This window comes from Cygnus olor, chromosome Z, assembly GCF_009769625.2.
Source record: "Cygnus olor isolate bCygOlo1 chromosome Z, bCygOlo1.pri.v2, whole genome shotgun sequence".
NCBI classification, from domain to species: domain Eukaryota; kingdom Metazoa; phylum Chordata; class Aves; order Anseriformes; family Anatidae; genus Cygnus; species Cygnus olor.
In genome coordinates this window covers 78,865,112-78,886,913 of record NC_049198.1, presented here as the reverse complement: position 1 = coordinate 78,886,913, position 21,802 = coordinate 78,865,112, and positions in this window count along the sequence as shown.

Sequence of the window (21,802 nt, the reverse complement as noted above, 5' to 3'; positions counted from 1 at the left end):
GATCACACTTCAGCTGACTTCTCAGCCAGAGAATGAAGGGACAGATTAAATAGCAAATATCCACTGTGTTTTGTAACTCTGGTGCTGGAACTCCATCTCATCTGAGAGCAGGTCAGTTTTTCTTCTCACTGTATGCTTGCCACGAGCATGTCAGTGAGCTTGCTGAGTCAGTTGGGAAGGTGTTAGGACAGGAACAGTACAGAGCAATAATTAAGAAATAAGGACTCTTGAGGGGACACTTCATCAAGACCTTTTCTCCCCATAAAGATTCTTTCTTTTTTCTTACAGTCCAACACCTGTTAATGCTGTATCACCTTCACAACACTCCTAGATGTTTCACTCAAAATATCAAGAATCCAGTGAAAAGTGGACCCTTCCCATCCCCGCCAAAAGCATACAACATTTACAACTGGTCCAAGTAGCTGTGCTGCTTTACTGCTTAAATATTGTAAGACTCACAATTCCCCAAACTATATTAGAAGTCCCTCAGTTAAATCAGCAGCAGTGTTTATTAAATATCAGGATTTGATCTATCTGTAGTCAACAGCTGAACAGCAGACACATCAAAATCTGAGCAACAATGACCTCAGAACTATGTATATTTATCATGTGTTGGATTTCCTGGCATGATGAAGCCAAGGGGAAAAAAATGCTGTACTAGTCCAGCACTGAGGTTAATACTCCAATTAAATCACTGGCTTTAAAAAACATTTAAATCTGTAACTCCAAGTTGGAAAGCATTTCACAACTTTCCTGTCTTAACAGTAAGGAATGTTAATGAGTTCAGGGTAAGAGCCGCAAGCAAACTGTAAGCGTGAAATTCTTGTTCTTATATTTATAGGGGCACAAGGAAGCAGATGCTGCATATGGGAAATATATGCTCAAGAAGAGCTTAAGAACAAGCATTTGAGAAAAGAAAGAAAAAGGTGCAACTCACCTGTTAGATGGATGACTCCATAACTACAGCCTTACTCTCCAGCATCTTGGAAGTCCATGGTTAACTGGGGTACACACTGCATAGGAGGAAAGGCTTCTGGTGATTTGACCATTGTAAACCAACTGGTAAACTGGTGTGTGGATGTAGAGAGTCCTTTGTGGAGGAAAGAACCTCTAGGCTCTGAGTTGGAGTAATTCTGTCTCACTCCCAGGTTTATTTTTTAATATAGTCTGGAAAACCAACCCACTGCAAAATGTGCACATATCACTCTGAATATGTGAGAGGGCATAGGAAACATGGCCACTTATGAAGAGGAAAAGGTCTTTGAGGGAAAGTGTTGAATTGTACTAAGTCACATGTCTGCAGGAGGGCAACAAAAAAAGAGAGCTCTACCTTCTTCCTACAGCCATAAGTATGTTAAAAAAGTGCTCTTCAGTATCTTCATAACATGTTTCATGACCTTGTAGTTCATGATTTAGGCCACCTATTTGGCATAACCCAACAACAGGGGATGGAAAATATCACAGTGATGTTTCTCCCTAGCTGAGCTGTCCAATTCTTTCGCTGCCTCTGATAATGTTGGGCTGTGTAAGGTTACATTTATTTTTCCTTAATCCTGTACCTTACCTGTGGGTGAAAAAGAAAATGAGCAGTTCCACCATGGTGATCAGCCTAGCTAATTGAACCAGGTGATTACCAGCATGGTAAATCCTTGCTACATTTGCAAAAGACCCCAAAGACCCCAAAACTATCATATATATATATTTTTTTTTTCTTATTTCCATTATATATTACATTCTTTATAAATATGATGGGATGGGCAAGAAGTATATTCCCATAGTACTCAGGCTTTGGTGTTATAAATGGACAGCTGATAATATTTATATTTAGTTTTCATTGGACTGGAATGGTGGCATGACTTCATTTTCTCTTTGTTGGTGACCTTCACTGTGGAGGCATTCATTGGTACCTGCCTTCCAGCTGCTCAGCATGTGTGCCTCAAGGAGGGCCATTAGTCAGAGCCCACAGTGGGACGTACTGCTGTGTTCTGCATCCCAGGGACCAATGGGAACCTAAAACGAAGATGGGCTGTTTTGTTGCCTAGTCTGGGTCATTAAACAATAAAAGAGAAAAGCAGATTTGTAAATACTAGATTAGATTGGCAAATAATCATCTCCTTCCCCATTTTGTGAGTAAAACAAATGGAAACAGGAGAGCTGTATCCACAGCAGATGTCAAAACATGTGCTCAAGGACTAAGTGATTTCTTTGTGGGTGGGGGGAGACAAGGAGGAAATCTGTTGCTTCAGGGCTGCAGTGTCCTTTCTTTTCCCCTCCAGGTACCTCAGGGCCCTGTGCAGCAATAGCTCTGCCCCATGGACTGTTGCTTGCAGAAGCCATCAGGACTCTGGAGCCTCCATCTTTCTGACAGGCCAAAGGTCCACCCCAAGTCCTGCAGGACGCTGGTGCGCGTCCTCTGCCTCCCAGCAGCACCCTGGCTACTGATATTGCCCCTCCCTTACAAAAACAAGGCTCTTGCTGATCTGAAAGTGTGTGCAGAACATTCTTCTAATGCTTTCAGTAGGTGGGCTCGCGCTGGGTGACCAGAACAACTGTTGGCTGAAGTCAGCCAGCCAGGAAAACAATAATGTCTCCAGCCTCCTGAGTGCCATAACTCTAACATCAGGATTAAGGCTGCTGCACTGTACTCGGGACGTTACATCTCTTGCAGCTGACCTCAATCAGCAGCCATGTAGACCACCCGGGGGAGAGGGAGTGGAAGGGGTACAAAACGTTTTATTAAACTCAAAAGAACAAAAGGAAGAGAGCCTTGAACCCTCCAACAAAAGGAGGAAAGTTCTCTTATGGCAGGAAGCCAGGTGATATTTTTTTAAACAGCTTTTTCTCCTCCTTTGTACTTCAGCCGCTAAAACCTGTCTCATATCTGCAGCTGCACGGGGGAGATCCTCTAGCCTAACTCCCCTGACTTAAATTAAAATATTAATCTTGCAGCTGCTAATAGGGAGCAAAAGGAGAGAGAGAGGGTTTTGCTGAACCAAGTAGTGCAGAATGTCAGAGGAATTAGCTTGGGCCCTCCATTGCTCATACGCTTTCATGTTCTTATGACACCATAAGCAGCCGTAGTAGGACCACTACTGTCACAGGGTCCATCAAAGCACACCAGGATGTAGTATGTATGAGTTGCAGTGCTGCTGTGGCCTTGTGTGGTGGTATTGTGGCTTTGAGCAACAGCAGCAGTGCTGTAACTGGGAAAACAACTGATTTTTTTGGTTTTGTGGTCTGAGTAGGTACTGCAAGAAGCTGGAATAAGTAAGCATCTAATACAGTCTTTGGGGTTTTTCAAAATTGACCTACAAATCACAAGATTTTTTATGTTTCTAAGGGGCCTCACATGTGGTGCATCTCTGAAATCATTGAATGAGTTTGAATGTTATTGATTCAAAATTTTAGTGATTCAGATTTTAGCAATTCAAATTTTCTAAGCAAAGATAGCTTATAGGTGAATCTATTGTTGAGAGCAATTGCCATCATGATGATAACTAAAATTCATATCATAGGGATGCCAGGTGCTACATGCACAGAAGGAGAAAGAAATTTTAAATTTATCTTACAAAAGGAAATTAAGGCACAAAAAACCAGATTTGCCATGGTTAATTTTAGGTACATAACAGAGACACTTAATTAAAATTGTAGTTGTCCTCATCTTCCCAGCTAGTCACTGGAGAAAGACAGGCATATCAAAGGGCAAATAAAACTATATTTTAAATCTGAATTGCCTCTCAGAGGTCTGTCTCTCTCCACTGACAAGCAGGAGAACCTAAAGCAATTAAGATCTTAATTAGATGCTTCTGTTATATCCCTGAATTTAGGCTGGGATGAATCGGACCAGAGAAACTAAATGACTGTCCAATGAACATGAGACAAAGCATGTGGCTGGGAACAACCCCTAGTCCATTGCTTGATTACAAATAACACTATTTCATATACATTCCTTTAAAGTCTGCTGCTGAGTTGCACAAGGCTTCACTCATAGTAGCCTCAGGAAACAGTTTGTTAACTAAAACTAAATAATTTTAATCTTAATTATTATAATTTGAAATGTTTTCACCTTTATTAGAGAATTAAGAAAGTACAGTGTAACGGAACTGCAAATTTTCTAATGGTGATTGGCATCACCAAGAACAGAAAGAAAATCAGTCAAACAGCTATAAGAATAATTTCTTTATAAGGTTACTATTATAAAATAAATGATCAGGAACTATACCTGTTGTTTTTTTACCTTTTTCATTTCTAGTAGGACAGGAAAATATTCAATCTGCATTGAAAGTGATAACATTGAGGTTATTAGTAACACTGAACTGGTGAGAAAATGCTCTCATAGAACGTTTGTATCTTGCAGCATAAGGTACAATAATACAAAAGACAATATATTTTTTTCTTCCCTTGCATGAGCTGCTGGGTCAGCCAAAGCAGGGTGTACTTGTAATTTTCTGACGCCTGGACCAAGCAAAAGAAAAAAAAAGATCTTTGAAACCTTGAAACTAGGGGAATACTTTTACCAGAGTCTGATGAAAACTGCCTGTTATCCTTACTCCTAAATGCAGCATGTTATAAAAAGACAAGATTGCATGGTTCAGCGACAGAAAAAGGTTCCTCTTTGAAAATGGGTATGGAGTAGAGCTGGATGACCTTAGGCTCACCCGTTAACCGCTTCAGTTGGGTTAATAATAAACTCGAATGGGGATCAAAAACTTGACCTCTGCAGAGGAGAACTGCTATGTGAAACCCTCACTTCTTGCTCTGGCCTCATTCTACCACACAGATGAGCTAGAGTTGCCCAAAGCAGCATTTAGACAATCTGCCTGGATGAAGCACTGCAGGTCGTAGATGGAAAGGGGTCTTTAATGGGTCTATTAACAGCTCTTATATAAGAGTGTCAGAAAATTGGGAAGGCCTGTATTACAACGGCCAAGAGGCCACATATTTTCTGATGGGGTAGAAGAGTGCCCAGTCTGCCTCAGTGTGCTGAAATGCCACAGTTTAATACATAAGGTACTCTGGATTTTGTAAGGAGCTCTACAGCATCTCAAAGCTGGGAGACAGATGTGAGCTCTGAGTCAAACACTGATGAATTTCCCAAATCTGAGACAACCACCTGCTTGAAGAGCAACACTATGCCATGTAAGACATCCAGGATAACATCTTCATGCAGATGTTGCGTTAACCCAACCAGAGTCGTTTCTGCCTGGACCTGCTGTTCACAAGCAAAGAAGAACAGGTTGGGGACGAGCAAATCAATGAAAACTTTTGTGTTAAAGACCATGATATAGCCAGGAGAACTGGTGAGTGGAAACCTGTGAAAGTTATCTTTAAAGAGTAAATTTGCTCAGAAGGGCTGGCAGGCCAGCTTCCTCCAAATACAGAATGATGTATCTCATACTCATGAAAATTAGTAGATTTATTTAGAGACTGACTTGTCTAAACAGGGTAGTCACAACTGAATTCCAGTACAAAGAGGACCCATACAGGAGGTATGTATGTATATAGCAGGAGAAAGCAAAATCTCAAGTAGATTTGAAGCTAGCAAAGGATCTTGAGCAAGAAGAAAAGCTTCTACAGCTACATTAGTGTGAAATTCATGCTTCTGAGTGGGGCAACTAATTTAGTGATAGTAGACACAGTTAAAGGTGAAGTACTCGGTGTCTTCTTTATCTTGATGTTTACCTCTCAGGCCTTTGTGGATGAACTGCCATTAGTAGAAGAGCGGGGAGCCAGGGATCTTCTGAGAATCTCAACCCATGTAGGTCTGTGGGAGCAGATATGGTAAGTTCAAGAGTGTTGAGAGAGCTTAAAGCATTGTAAGAGCACTCTTGACTGTCTTTGAAGTGAGATGAAAACTGGGGGTGGGACTTGATAGGAGACAGAAAAGCAGATGTTTTACATATCTTCAAAAAGCAAAAGAAGTATAATCCAAGTAAGTACAGGCTGTTGTCTGTACCTGTGAAAATCATGGAACAAAGTCTCCTAAAGAAAGTGATTATGAACAGCTGGCATTGATTTACCTGGTTGAAAACATCCGTGGGAAAGCTGATTGTTTACATGGTAATGACTGGTTCAGTGGTCAAGGGGAGAGCATCTGATGTCCTCTCCATCAAATTTTGAAAAGCTTTTGGAGTGGTATCCCCAGGCATCATTGGAGCATCTAATAGTTTGGGGTGGATGTGATGAACATTAAATTTAATGTTCAACAGTGGCTGGATGATCAGGCAGTGGCTAACAGTATATACTCAGTTTGGAAGCTATGTCCTGACTTACTTTTTTTTTTTTTTTTTTTTTTTTTTAATACCTTGAACATGGAGAAAATAGATGCACTCTCACTGGGCTTGGATGATACCACCCTGTGGTCCTCAGTTGATACATTCAATGGCAGAGCTGCAATCCAGAGACCTAGATATACTACAGGAATGAACTGACAGGAGTCAACAAGGATAAATGGGAAGTTCTTTTGAATGTGACAATCTAATTCTTTGCAGTGGGAACTGACTTTCAGGATGGGAACTGACTGACTGGGTAGCTGCTCTGCCAGAAGTGACCTGAGGGTTAAACATGAGTTAACACTGTGCCAACAGGAGTGTAGACAACACACAGAAGAAGCTGATTATCTCCCTTTTCTCACACTCATTAGACTGCATCTAGGATACCTTATTCAGCTTTAGACCCCCAGAATAATAACGGTGTTGATAAACCTGAGAAAGTCTGTTAGAGGATGACTAAGCTGGTCTGAGGACTGAAGCGCTTACCATATGAGGAGAGACTGATGGAGCTGGGCTCCTTAGTGTGGGGAAAAGCAGCCTTAACGGAGAACAAGTATCCTTCCAGTAACAATGGGGCTACCAAGAAGACAAAGTCACAAAGTCAGTCTCTTTACTGCGGTGCATAGTGGGAGAATGAGAGGCAACAGCAAAAATTGAAGTGATGGGGCTATGACTGTATATAAGCTGAAAATTTTCACTACATGTATAACTAAGCCCTGATGTCTGGGCTTGGTGTCCCAGTGATTTTGTGGAACCTCTGTCACTGGAGGTTTTGAAGACCTGACTCAACAAGACCCTGGGAGATCCAGTCTGAGTTCACTGTTTACCATGCTTTACCAGCTAAAGGATGGAATAGATGATTTGCCAAGGTTCCTCCTAACCTGAATGCTCCAGGTTGATTGTATGATGATGCAAAAACATGTGCATCTAATTATTATTACCAAGGGGAAATGCTGAGTTCATGGAAATAAATGATGATTTGAAATTATCCATTGCAGTAAGGATGATAAGTTGACTGAAGGACAAAAGAAAGACCTTGTAAAGCTTTGTGACTGAAGAATAAAAGTGTATATGAAGCTGAATGGAGAAAAATTTGCAGTGATGCAAATGTAAAAGAATGCTAGCTATACTTATGAATGAGTGGACTCTGACCGCAACATTACTTCACAGGACTGATATCTTTGGGATGTATTCCCAAGATATTTCCATGAAAATATGATCTTATAGCTTACTGGCAATCAGAAAAGCAAAGCAAATGTTAGGAATGCTAGAAAATGGAGGAAAAAACAGAGACTGTGATTGTGGCATGGTACAGAACCATGGCTCACTCACCTCTTGCATACTGCTTGCATTTTTGGTTTCTTTCTCCCAGAAATATGTAGCAAAATAAATGGTGCTGATAGGAACCAAATGGATGTTCAAAAGTGCAGAATAACTTACATATGAAGTATGAGCAAATAAAAGTCTGGAAAAAGGAGGGTTTGGGGTGGGAAAGATTTGGTATAGTTTTCCAGGTCATGAGTGGCACGGAGAACTAATGTGGAAGTGGAGGCATCAAAGAAGCAACAGGAGCAAGAGTCAGAGCAAACAAAGTAAGTTATAGTTGGAAAAAGGTCTCTTCTGCCAGACAATACCAGGGAAGCTTTATGTTTAGTGGGGTCAGGTGAGACTATACAATTTTAGAGAGGAGGAATCTGTTGAGGTTTATGTAGAATTTACATTGCATTTGCATAAAAATCCCTTCTAGGTCTGGAAGTTTCTGAGATGAAAGTAAGTAAGTTAAGTCTGGAAGCTTACTGGGGGAAATAACACATACATGTTCTCTGCTCTTATTCTCCCTGGGCATCCCTTATGGTAACTGCTAAATAGAGAGTGGCCCTTGCTCATACCTAGTATGGCCATGAAATGTGTACCAATTACAGTGGTATCTTCATCTTATGGTAATGTTATTAATGAGTGAGAAGCCCTTCTTTAGAAGAATATAGCTACTCATGTAAAAACATAATTAATGACAAATAGCTTAGGGCTTTGAAGGGAAGTGGCGAAATTTAGTGAGAAGTCGCTTCTGTTTGTCTCTTCAAATGATTTGTAGGAAGGGATTATATTATAACACACTCACAGACTCTATCCAGGCAACAACATAATCAATTAAAAACTACAGTAAAGCAGATCCTCTGAATTATATATTTCCCTATTTTCAGACCAGGTGTTTGTGAATACATTATTTTGTCATTTGTAAAATACATTTTTCTGACAATAATTGTAAACATTTGAGGAGAGACTAGTTATCATTATTGAACTAGTTCTGCCTTATCAAAACCACTATCAAATCCACATAGAACCTGAATTCAGAGTATTCATTTTCAGAAAAGCTCAGAAAATATCAACCTTTCTTACAGTTCTCTAAGTCGAAATGCGCCTTTCCTTAACTGTTTAGCATTCTAGTTTTGAAATGTAGTATTCCAGCAAAGTATCAGAAAGATAGATAAATAATGTTACACTCTGATGCTTGATATCCCTTCAAATTAATATACTTTTGGCTTATATGTATATAAATCCACAAATCTAACCGTGAAAGCTTTCCTATACACAAAATAAAATTTTCTTCAGGGCTGGTACAAAAGTGTAGAACCAAATCCTAGAAAACCAGCCCAAGGACCTTTGCAAAGACCACCAGCCTGTGCTTCCAGGGCAAGACACATTCCATCTTCTTGGTTTTCCAAGATAAACATAATGATGTGTATTAAAGAACAGCAGCCTAAACCCTATCAAAAGCAAAACCTACTTTGCATGCTTATTTCCGTGAACAGGACGGGGAGAGAGAAAATAGATCATGAATACTGCTCACATTGCTTTGAGCAGTGATGAAAGTTGCTCAGACATCCTAGTCTTGTGAACTGAAGAAGATCTGAATAAAGTACAAAATGAACAAACAGACAAACGTTAAGCATTGGAAGTCTGTGTAAAATTAGATCTGGCAGAAACACCAGGCTTATGCAAAACGTTTCCTTTTTTTTTTTTTTTAAATAATTTTTCACTTATACACGCATGTACAGTTGTGTGTATATATGTATAGTAAAGTCACTTGTACACTCAGTTCTCATAAAATGATGATACTTATCTTTTACCTCCCTTTGTATGTATAAAGTCACACATTATATTCATTTATATTATAGATAAACTATGCATACAAAAATAAATACATTTTTCTCTTAAATTAATATGGGTTTTAGCTTTCCATTTCCTTAAAAAACAACAAGCTTCCTGGCCAACTCTGTGCTTGCCCTCCTGCACTGTATTTTTTTATAAAAGAACAAATACAGAAGATTGCAGATGATTCCTACCCGACTTGTTGCAATCTTTAGTTCTTTAATCTTGTGTCACAGCTGAAGGTTAGGTTGACCCATGTGATTCACAGTAAAACAAGTGGTGAGGGAAAAAGCAAAGGAGATTCTTGTGATAAACCATGTTTAATTCTATTTCGGAGGAAACAATCATCTCTCTCAGTAGGATGATGGCTGAAAACTGCAAAAGCTCACACAAATATACAGTGCTGTATCATTCTTGGTTTAATAAAAACAATTTATATGCAGGGTAGTGAACATGAGGAAAGTTATGGAAAACATTTCTCACCCAAGGACAGAGTACCAGATGTGCTGAGACTTATGGGAGCAATCAAAGGTGGCCAAGGCTCTGCTGTGGGCCTTATTAAGTTAGACTGTGATCCAGCACCTTCAACTTATTAAGCTGTCGGGAGTTTCAGTGATTAAAACCAAAGAAAGGTCAGTCACAGACCTTCAGCATTTCCCTGGACTGGTATTTTCTTTTAGGCCTTAGACCCTAATGAAGACACTTCACTCGATACGTGGATTTTTTTAAATCAGTCTTTTGAGCTGGATTTGTCCATAGCTTGAGAAAATCTTCAATAGATTTTGCTTCCTCAGAACTCTGCATACAGTTATCAAAAATCCTAACCAACAGCAAGAGATGAGGCCTTATGGCTTTGCATATCATCACTGCGGAGATCAAAGAAACAGGTTAATGGGGATCTGGAGAAGTTTAATTATGTCCTAGGTGAGGAATGAGGGTTAGTGGCTGTAGGTGGGGCTGTTCTAAATAAGCTTTCAAAGCTCTGATAGCTGAAGTCTAATGTTTGTAAAAGGTATAATAAAACTAGTATTTCTTACGGATTTAAGGTTGCCAAAATCAACCCACTAGTCCTAAAAAGCCACACAATGGGAACAGCCATAATGTGCTCCAGGTACATGTGATGTCAATGTTATTTTCTGAGCTGGTCTCAGGTGGGTTAAAGGTTATTGTTTCATCTACAGGGGCACATATTATTGCTTACAAATCCTTAATTATCATACTACCAAGAAGTCTTACTTAGCCTCTTCATCTCTGGGTGTCTGACAGGGTTAAAGAGTTGGCAAGCGTGCAGAAGTCTCTTCCTCATTTGTATTATATTTTTCTTTGATGTTACCCATATCGATTATAACGGCATCTTTTGGGTGGACTAGTACTTTTTTAACATATAAGCCCCTTGTCCTCACAAGCTTTTAATGCCGCTGTAATAACACAGTCTGGAAGCTTGGCACAAGACAGCAGGCACGCAGAGGAGTCTTCCTTGTGTTTATTGTACAATATTTATGCATTAAAATCACTTTGTCTGTTTTCATGTTACAAAAGATAAGGATTGTACCCTTTATTATATAACGAACAATAAATACCAGTCCTGTTACAAAGCAGAACATGGTCGTTCTGCTGTGTCAAGATTCACATAAACTGTTGGTACCTTCTCCCATTTTTAGTTTTAAATTGTTGCACATTAAGTGTTCTGGGAACACTGGGATACCTTTGTGGTCACTTTGCATATGGCTTTTTATTCAGATGTAACAACATTCATTACCTTACGGTGGATCAGTTGGAAAATAAAAATAAATTTACATGATGGGACTTAACACTTACTATGAGAAACTGTAAAGTGCTTAATCCCATTAATTAAAACAAAATGTACATTTTCATTGTCCCTAGATGATTGTGTTCTCATGTTATAATGCTGCTTTTTACTTAGTGAATTGCAGGACCTTAATCACAGATGTAAGTGGCAGAGCAAGCCTGGTGCTGGATGGTGGCTGTGGTGCTTTGATGCTTGGCCAGCCAGAGGTTTGATGGGAGTCCCAGTGCCCGGTTCATTTTCACCAAGTGCAAAAATGGCTCTTCGGCAGTCAGTGGCAGCCTTGCTGTTAACACACGCCTGAGTTGACTACTAATGTCCTGGGGGACAAACCCACAGGACAGAGTAGAAATGCTGCTAGAGTCAGGGATGCAGCGAGGGACAGAAGGGGGAAGAAGCACCACATTAGGTGGTTGCTTCTACCAAAGCAATTGAACGTTTGTGGGGTGGGGTCTGTCCCACAGGGATGATGACCGTAGAAGCAGGGGTGTTATTTTTTACCTATCTCATGAAACAGCCCCCAGAAGGATGAAGGTAGGAATGTGGTTGCTGCAACTGCATTTGTGGCCAAAATCTCACTGGTAATAGTGGATTTCATTTTGTTCTCTTTTATTTATTTGTTTACCATCTTTAGAGAAATATAGGGATAAATATTTCTGGTGTTTTTAAGCTGAGATTCAGTTCTATCTTATCTTGAGTATAACTAGGAAAACTGGTGCATTCTGCAGTACACATTGGAAATTAGAAGACTAAATGCTTTTGCTTCCACAAAGTCCAAGAGGACAATGCACCATTATCTTCTATCAGTCCACCTGTTTTCATCCAGTGTTTGGCTACAAAATTTCAGTAAAATTCCTGGCCTTTGTTGTAACTATAATATGTCCTGTAAAATTTGGTTAATTACCCAAAGATTGTCAGGAAGTAAACTCAAAAGACGTGGCCACCAAAACGTGAATAGGTTTCTGGGATTAGAATGACCTTAGTTCATGCCATTTTACATTAATCTAATAGACCAAAAGAACCCCTTCAGAGCTGCTCAGCTCGATAAATGCATTATAAAATGCATTATAAATGCATTATAAAAAATGGACAAATAAATATTTGCAGTACGTTTCTACTAGGCCAGAATTGTTTCTTTGGATCTATTTTACTATTTATCATATGTATATATATATATTAAAAGCTGTAATAGGCTCTTTAATAAATATTTTTTTATTTTCTAAAGAATGCTCTAGGTCATTTTTTCAAACATTTATTTTCAGGCAAATAAAACAATTTATTTTTTTTTAATATTGGGTGTTTCTAGTGCAAATTGTGAGCTTTCTTTTTAAGAAAACTCACTGCTATAGCTGAAAACTTTGAGCTTCTCAAACAAACAGGCAGACAGTCACAAGAAAGTCAACATAAAGTTTGACATTCCATTTCAGTATTAAGTCATAGCCTACTGACTTTTTAATATGACATGAAACCTATTATTAATAGTTCTCACTTGCCAAAGAATCCCACTGAGATCCCTTTGTGATAAGTAAATGAAGTTGAACTGAAATGTCATGGCAATAGCCTGAAGAACAACTAGAGAAAGATATCACTGAGATATATAACAAATAAAAAGGGAGAAAATACCTTCCAGAATGACTGAAGCAGCTCATCATGTAATCATGATGGACTTGGAAACAGCAGACCTAAGGGTCAGCTGGGAAAGTACAAAAGATCTCTGCTTGCATGCAGCTACAGGCAAACACTTCTCTTGCTCTGGCTGATATGAAGCTCTTATTTTTCAGAGACTATTGCTTCATGAGTGATTCAGAGTAGCATTGCAGATATGGTGAGGCTTGTAGGAAAAGTTCATTTTTCTCAAAAACTTGCAAAATACGTGTACTAGGTTTTGCCTAGGGAAGGAGGTAGTGTGCAGCATACACAGAGAAAGTATTGAAGTATCTGAAGTACTTTTCTACCTCATTGTAGAGGAAAGCAAATATATTCAGCACACATGTAAAGAAATTATTTATAGAATGAATTTGTGTGATCTCCAGAAGAGTTACTGTCTTTTTGGTCTTGTCTAATAACCAAATATATTCAAAAATATAGTCAGAATTCTGGTAACACAGGCTTATGAGGGGGTTAGAGTCAATAATATTCATACTTTAATTAAGTCAGATCCCAAATGTGAGCACATATGGGATATTTCCTTCACAGGCCCAGATTCTCATCGAAGTTGTTGCCCACCTAATTCTGTTAACTGTCAACCATGGTGACATTTAAGGCTCCTATTTTTTCTCTTTCTTGTAAATATTGTGTTTAATGCATTGTTGAGCAATCAGAGGAAAAACCTGTGATACAAGCTACAGACCACTGTTGCCATTGAGCTGGACAGGACATAAGGGTTCTGTGTTTTTATTGTTTTTAATGATAAAATCGATGCCTTCATAACTCAGAATTGTGTTCTGATGTTCTACATAACTTCATAAACAAGGTAAAAATTTCAGGGCAGCAGAGAGAAAAGATTCATCTGATCAGATCAGATGAAAATCATCACCTTCCCTTAAAAAATCATATTCTCTTTTAAAGATAAGCCAATAGGAGTCACATGCTGCTTGCAGACATGTTTGCAGTTTCCTGTACTGTCTTTACAGCAAATTTGTTTTAACACTGGGAAGTGATTTCTGAATGGTTTATACACATATTTAACTTAGGGGTGAAAACATCTGATTTATCTCAAAACTTTGATTAGATATTTTATCCAAAGCTTCTGTCAAGAAATGTGTCTCATCATATGAATTTTCTGAAGTCTCCACTGAACTGCAGGGATATGGCTTTTGTCTGATGTGTCATTAGACCTTCATAATTAATACTGTGTTCTATTTTAAAGAAAATTTTCTAGGTCCTCTTCAAGTAATTTTTAATAAAAAATGTTTTATCATTTCCACTTGCAGCTGTAGGTATATAACGTTACATATAGAAACTTACACTTTGGGTTTAATTCCTGAAGTGTGCAGCTTTTTGCTTTCTTTCCTCAAATACTACTTTTGAAATTGTCTGTATTGTCAGTTCCTTTTACAGACTGATGGGCATTTATCCTTTGTAAAGCACAACAGAGCTCTCACATATGCCCATTATGTACAAAGTTAATTTTTGCCGTTTCTGCACAACACATGATAGACATTCAGCAACACAGGAAGGTGACTCTGGCCTTGTTTTGCAAGAGGAAGTGAAATTTGTAAGCACCTCTCCTCCCCAAGGCCATAGTATTTTCTACACCCGTTGCTGGCAGTAGGTTGCTCCAAAAGGTGAAATCTGGTAGATTATGTTTGCAAGTGTGCATGCCCACAGCACTGAGGGAGAGTCGGGGCAGGGTCACTAGACAGTCCATCATGGAAAAAACCCTGGATGAAACTGTGATTGTATTGAAGATAATGGCATAACTCTACTAATCTTTAGTAGGAATTTTACCTCCACTGTCTGCTGAACTCTCTACAACGTGTGCACAGGGACCAAAGCTCTCAGTCTGGGCCTTCAGTAGCTCATGGAGGAGGACTGCAGGGATTCTATGTGCCATCAACAACGTAAACGTAGACTGGCTGGCATCCAACCTAATGTGCAGGTTGCTCGTGGGGTTGCTCACGTGGGGGTCTGGGAGAAGCAGGTGTCCAAAGGAGTAGGAAACACCCTTCACTTCCAGTTCAGCACTTTAAAACTGTGTTTGCTGACATTGAGTGCAGATAGAAGCTGCTTTTGTTAGCAGAGGATTTTATAGTTAATTTGGAGAGAGAGAAAAGTGCTGCATTTCCTTTATACTTGCTGCTTGCAGCAAGTGATCTCTCACTAGCCTAGTTAGATAGTGCATTTATCACCATAGAATATAGCCTGTATTCAAAAAAAAAAAAAAAAAAAAGGTGCAATTTCTCTTGGATGGAATGCTGCCTGCTTGTGCTCTGCTCTTGTTTAGTATGCAGCGTGGGCACAGTGCCACACTGACTTTTAACCCTAACGGAGAAAACACACAAGTTGACTATGGGCCTCGAGGGAATGCAGAGCTTTAATGGCAATTTGAGTGTAAAATCTGGTCTCTGGAAGAAAGGTCACCACATCTGCATAAGCCCCTTGAGTCAGGCTTAGAGCCCTGTCTGCCTTCAACTAAAGAGGCATTTTCCTGTGGCTGGAGGCTGCTTTAGTGTGAGGTACAGGGAACACATGACAGAATCAGGGGGAACTGAACGATGTTTGTGCATGTTTGACTGCAGTCTGCATCCTAAGAGAAGACTTTTGAGGACCCCAATCAATACTACAACCATGTCCTGTGCAGCCGTGGCGTTGATTCTTCCTGTTACAATAATGAATTGAAGTCTCACAACAGTGGGCACAACAAGCGCTGCTCAGCCATTGATATTCCATCACCTTTAACTGGTGGTATCTGTCTAAAGCCCACTGTTAACTGTACTTGCATGGTGACCTGCTGGAGACTTTCTGTGGCCCTCTGCTGAACAATGCAAAAGCAAAATGCCTTTCAGAGCTTCTACATCAAGTTTCTCCGTTCAGAAAGGGGAAAGGCAAAGAACCTACCCACTTCACTTTGACATTTTAACTGGAAATTCTCACCACCAGCCATTTAAATTCTGGGTGGCTTCTGCGGCAAAGCTGGTGGCATCAAGTGTTGAGTGGGGTGAGCAATCAGTTCTGCAGGGCAGCATCCACCTCGATGGTGCTGCTTCAGCTACCATGGAAAAATCCTTCCAGCTTGGCAGCCTCTGTCAGGAAAAGTGAAGTGTTGCTGGTGGAAAATGAAGAGAGCAGAGGAAAACAGCGGTTAGTTCAAAATATGTCCACTTCTCCACACCCCAGGAGATCTCAGCTCAACCAGCACCACTCCCCCCTGATCCCCTCTTTCCTTTCTGCTGCTCCCACCCAAACATGCCCCTTTTGTGGAGATAGGATGGAGGCATCCCAGAGGGCTTTCCTCTTGTTTCTGACCCCAGTCCGGGAACTGATTGACATTTATTTCAGTCCGCATTTGCCTGGATCCAAACACCCTGTGATCTCATCTTATTTCTTCTAAGAGATAGAACAAAACACTTCCATACTGGTAGATGAATTTTGAGGCTCAAGCAGTCCTTTAACATCAATCCCTGAAAAGGGGCTCCTCCCTGTAGTAGTTACATAGATCTGTCCATGCAGATAGCCAAGAGGATGTTGTGAAGAAAAAGGAAGTTTTCCTGTTATACAGAAGGGAAATTAAGGCAGAAATTTGTGCACTGACTTGTAAAAATAATTAAATAATCAGTAGAGCAAAAGGAAGGTATAATACTGCTTTAATTTTTTCTCTTGGCCAAATCCATGGAATCATTTTCCTCTCATCTTCCATTACTCAAATAATCACAGTTCTCACTGCCCTCACTGTTTAGTGTGTTAGAAGAGCGACAATGACATTGAGAGCCTTGGGGTTTTGATTTCCTAAGTTTACCTATAAAAAAGGGGAAAAAAAAAAAAAAAAAGACAAAACTTCCTGGCTAAAATGTTCTGTTTTGACAAGGGTGGTAAAACCAAACTTAGTTTTTATAATAAAAATAGTGTCATGTCCAATTTCCCTTCCTACCTCCATCTAACTCTGAAGTGTTTTGAAGTAGTGAAGAACTGCAGTGCAATACAATCTGCAGAATATCAGCAATATTTTCTAACATGTGGTAATGTTTTTCCGCACACATAAAAGTGACCCAACCCTAACAAGGGAACCAGACTGTTTCAAAAATAATGTTAACTTTGACAGCTCATGTAGCTATTTTGTACTATGTTAAATTTAGGATTACTACCTTTTCTTGAAACTTGAAAAGAGCACTGTGCTTGTCCTCATTCCAGCTGATAGGAACAAGTGGCTATTGCTACAGCCAGCAACCAACAGGACAAATTGGGGTTATGAGCCACAAGCTTAAGCCCCCTGTATTCCTATGAATTAACACCTAGAAAATGTATGTGATTGATACAAATCCTTTTTTATGATACATCATTTAAAGGACTTTACTCCTTTTACTGTGGCTTATTAAATTCAGGCATGAGGGCCCAGTTCCACCCTGACCAACATCAATGGCAAATTCCCATTGATTTTGCTCAGGAACAGGATTGGACCTTTCATTGTCAAAGATTTCCTTTGAGAGCTGACATTTGCATCAAATTCTTCTTCCCTGCAAAACATCTTTATTACAAAATACCATGATTATATCCAAACAGCATAAACATCTTTTAAAAGCTTAACATTTTTTTTAGTCAATTTATTAATACCACTTAATTAAATACTTAATGACACTTGTGGGAGGCATGCAGGACCAAACTGGAAAGTCAGAGAACTACAGTTTTATGTTGTCTCTGAAATAATTTGTTGTTGTTGTTGTTGTTGTTGTTTGATTATTTGTTTTTTTTTGTTGTTGTTTTGCTATTTTGCCTGTTACTAATCTAAGACAAAATAAATTCCATTTGATTAATTAATGATGGGAACCACAAAGAAACCAGGAAAAAAATTAAACTGTACTTTGAAATGACAAATATTTTTCTTTTTGATATTCCTCAGTACAAGTATGAAATAGAATTTATTGAAGTTCAGCAGCTGTAGAAAAATGTTCCATAGCTAGAACACAGAAATGATTTAATAAGTTCTATGAAAAGTCAATTTGCATGAGATCAGCACCTAGCCTATAACGGGTGGTAATGGATTGTTGGCTTGATTTTATACCGCTTGACATCAGATTACAATACACTGAATAAATGTTAACCTATAATCCCTTTAGTAAAAGCTGGCATTGTTTGTCTTCTCTTGTAGAGACCACATTGATTTTCTTTTATTGGATGCTCAAGTGCTGTACCTCAGATTGATTACTTTGAATTAAATGTGCACAGAACATTTTTATTATTCTAAAACAGGAGTCTTAACATTAAAGTGATACCTTCCATTCCTCCCTGCCTCCCCCCCTGCCCTCCTGTTAAAAGTGTACTCTACCATTTAAGTTGGATTTCTTTCATTTTCCCATTTCTTTTCAGGGCTGCTGTGATGCTGACCCCTGTTCTGCCCCTATGCCCCTTGACCCTGATGCATCTGACCAGTGAAGACTCTGGGGGTGGCAAATTAATAGAAGCATTGCTTGTTAATTGCATAAGAGGAAAGCCAAGAATTCATCACCTCAGTCATGGCCATTGCTTCCCTTTGACCCCCTTCTCCCACAAGGCTTTTGCTGGTGGTCACATCTGTGGTTTTTCTATATCCTACATATTTGCCATATAATTATTCAGCATCAAACCTTATTAATCAAATCGATGCTGTGTTTTAAATGGAAATTGCTGGATTAATACAAGCATTCATTTCATCCTGAAAATCTTGATGGCTTTAGCACATGGAATCCAATTGGAATATAAAAGAAGGGATGTAGAGACGTGATTGAATTAGGAGAGGCATGCTGCACATTAAATTACATATGCCAGCAGGGGTCCATGCTTTTATAGTAAAATACTACTGTAGAGTATATACATCTTATACCTCCTGTAGTTTCCTTACATTGGTCAGTGTTCCTGTGCTAGATAGAAATATTTATATCTATAACTATTTATATTTATATATAGTTATATTTCAAAACACATAATTTTAAATGGGCTCTTGCATTGTATAATTTTTATTTATTTATTTTTAAAGTTTCTTTAAATACTTCTTTAAATTGCTTCTTCAAATAGACTGTGTTAACAAAACAGCAAATGATGTAATGTTACATTTTACTGCCTGGTTATGGAGATTTTGTCCTTCCTATCTAATATACTTATAATTACAGACATGTAAACAGTCTCAGCATTTTAGAAAAAGAGTCATGAGATTTGTTGTCATGCCCTAGGCATGCTAAATGTCCTCAACACATTGTTACTCATCCAGTTTAGTGATTTCAGGCCTCCTTTCACACCTTGGATAGATTTGCAGTTTATTCCTAGTGAACCTGCTGTGCAAAGGGTGAGGGTGGTCAGTTAGAAAGTGATCAACCATAAAAAATTTACACACAGCCCGGTGACATTACACACTGACTCAGTGAGCAGCTTGCACTGCTTCTTAGGATCTGACATACACACTGATCTGATACGAGTCTTCCCATTGAAATCCACATTCTGTCGGTAAGGGTTTTCTGTGGCCTGCAAAGTGGGACTTATTTTTAATAGTTTGGTAACAGGATGTGGACAGAAAATAAATAAATAAATAAATAAATTATATATATATATATATATATTTATTTATATGTATATATATATATATATATACACACTTAAAGGGTACCTTAAATTAAGACCAGAAGACACCCAAAGGACAAAGGTGCTGCCTCAACACTTTCATGGTTCCTTGATTGAATTTGGATTGCATTAGACTGGGTCTCTGCAAATGCTGAAGGATGCCAAAATATTCTACAGAAGTTCCCTTTGTCATATTGAGATTTAAGTACCCAGTTTTGCATAATTATCTCCAGGTAGTTTATTTTTAAACATGGACCTCCCTCCCACATTTTCTGTCTTGTTTTGTATTTATCCAGTTAGATAAAACCCAACCCTAAGAGCAAATTAAAACTTTTTTTTTTTTTGTCTTTCTGTTAATAAAATCTGCTCACACTGTTTTCATGAGGCTACATTGTCAGTTGTCCTATATCAACAGCCATACTTCAGGAAATCAAAGTTTGCCCACAACCGAAATTGGAAAGCTTTCTCTGTTCAGCAAAGGAAACTGAAGCAGATCTCTTTCCCAGCTCCACTGAAGCTCTACCCATTTCCAGCATTATAGCACTATAAGGCACCAATAGCACCAATAAGGTTGGTGACACACTCTGTGGATGGGAGTCATCAGTAAAGATTTCTGTATGTCCCCAGCCTCAATGTGGCAAGATAATTCAGAAGAGATTTATACTCAAAATCCTCAGAAATCCTCAGAAAATGCATTCTGTAAGTAACAAAATGATGTGTTATCATGCAAATCCAGTCTTAATACAAGACTGAAATTACTCAAAAGATGTTTACAACAAAGTAGTAATGAAACTGCATTTGGCAATCACAAAAACAAGTTACTATGCTGTATTTTATGACATAAATTATTTCATTTTAATATTTCTCCTGTCAAATTAGATGAATTTACTTACCAAACTTTACACATAGTTCATGATTACTGGTAAAAGAAGATTAGTTATAAAATAAGTCAGCTTAACATCCAGACGTAGGATTTTAATAACAACTTGATATACAAAGACTGTCAGGTGCTGTCTGCTGGTGAGAAATAAATAATACCCCGGACCCTTCACTGTAATTACCATCATTTACTGTACGTACAGGATCTGCAGTGTGGCTTGTGCTGTGTAGACTCAGAAGTGCTTAAAGTCCCTCACCTGGTTCCAGGCGAAAAATTCAAGACAGGACAGGAAAGGCAAGGGGAGGTGGAGAGACGTCCACTCAGCTGGGACCCACAGGGGACTTCAAATGAAGGCCTTTTTCCAGGCCTAGGACACTGAAAACAGAACGGGTGTATTACATATATTATATCTATACAAAGAGAGGCCCTTTTCATTTTGTTTCACTTCCTGTGGTGAGAACTCTCAGTACTGCTCCCCTGCCACTAACAATGTCATGTATTCAGTGATGCAAACACAGCGACTGCCTTCTCCAAAATCACGTGCAATGTTCCTCAGTTCAATTTTTCTGAATTTCCCAGGGAAGGGGGAGTCGATATCCACATTTTAATGTATGTGGACCTCAGAAACTTCATGTTGACATCTTGGCCATGCTACCAGCACCATTTGTTAGTCACACACGCAGCTTTAAACTAAGCAGCAGAAGTAAGCACTTAACCTTAAGCACGTTCAAGTTGGTGGGAGGTGAACACATTCTTTAACAGATTTGTTAAACAAGAATGAGCTGTGGAATTGAAACCACAATGATATGCTGTATGTCGTGTGTCGTGTCCCCCTCCTCCCCTTTTTCCTCCCCCCTCCCCGTAGCACACAGTAGGTGCTGTTTTCAAGCACATATTCTTCTAAGTCTCTGAACAAAAGACATCCTCCAACTTTTGGGAGGCCGCTTTCCACAAAGAAGTGATATTCCTTACGATGAATAAACCTTGTGAGGGTTAGGGAAGATAACAGAACAAATGCTCTGTGTAGTGGCCTGCAAATTACATGTTGTAATGTAAGAGAATCCAGCTGAATAAATAACATTCAAAGGACGAGCTCTCCATTCTCGTCGCCGTACAGTACAAAGATAACAGAAAGCATGTTCTAAGAATATAGCCATGCAGATAACAAGCTATAAAACATACAATGATCCAGTGAAATCTTTCTGAAACACATAACTGATAACAGCTAAACATTTTTCAAAGAAAACATTTTCAAAGTGCTGATGTTTTATGTTTTTGCTATTTAGAGGGAAAAAAAAAAAAGGCAGCAAACCATTAAATGATGGATTTGTGCAAATTGGGCTTATTCCTCAGTTCTCAATTGACTGAATCATGTAGAGATGGGAAGAGCACAAGTTTACACCCATGCTTTCCTGTAAACGAACCTACAAACCAAAGTCATATATT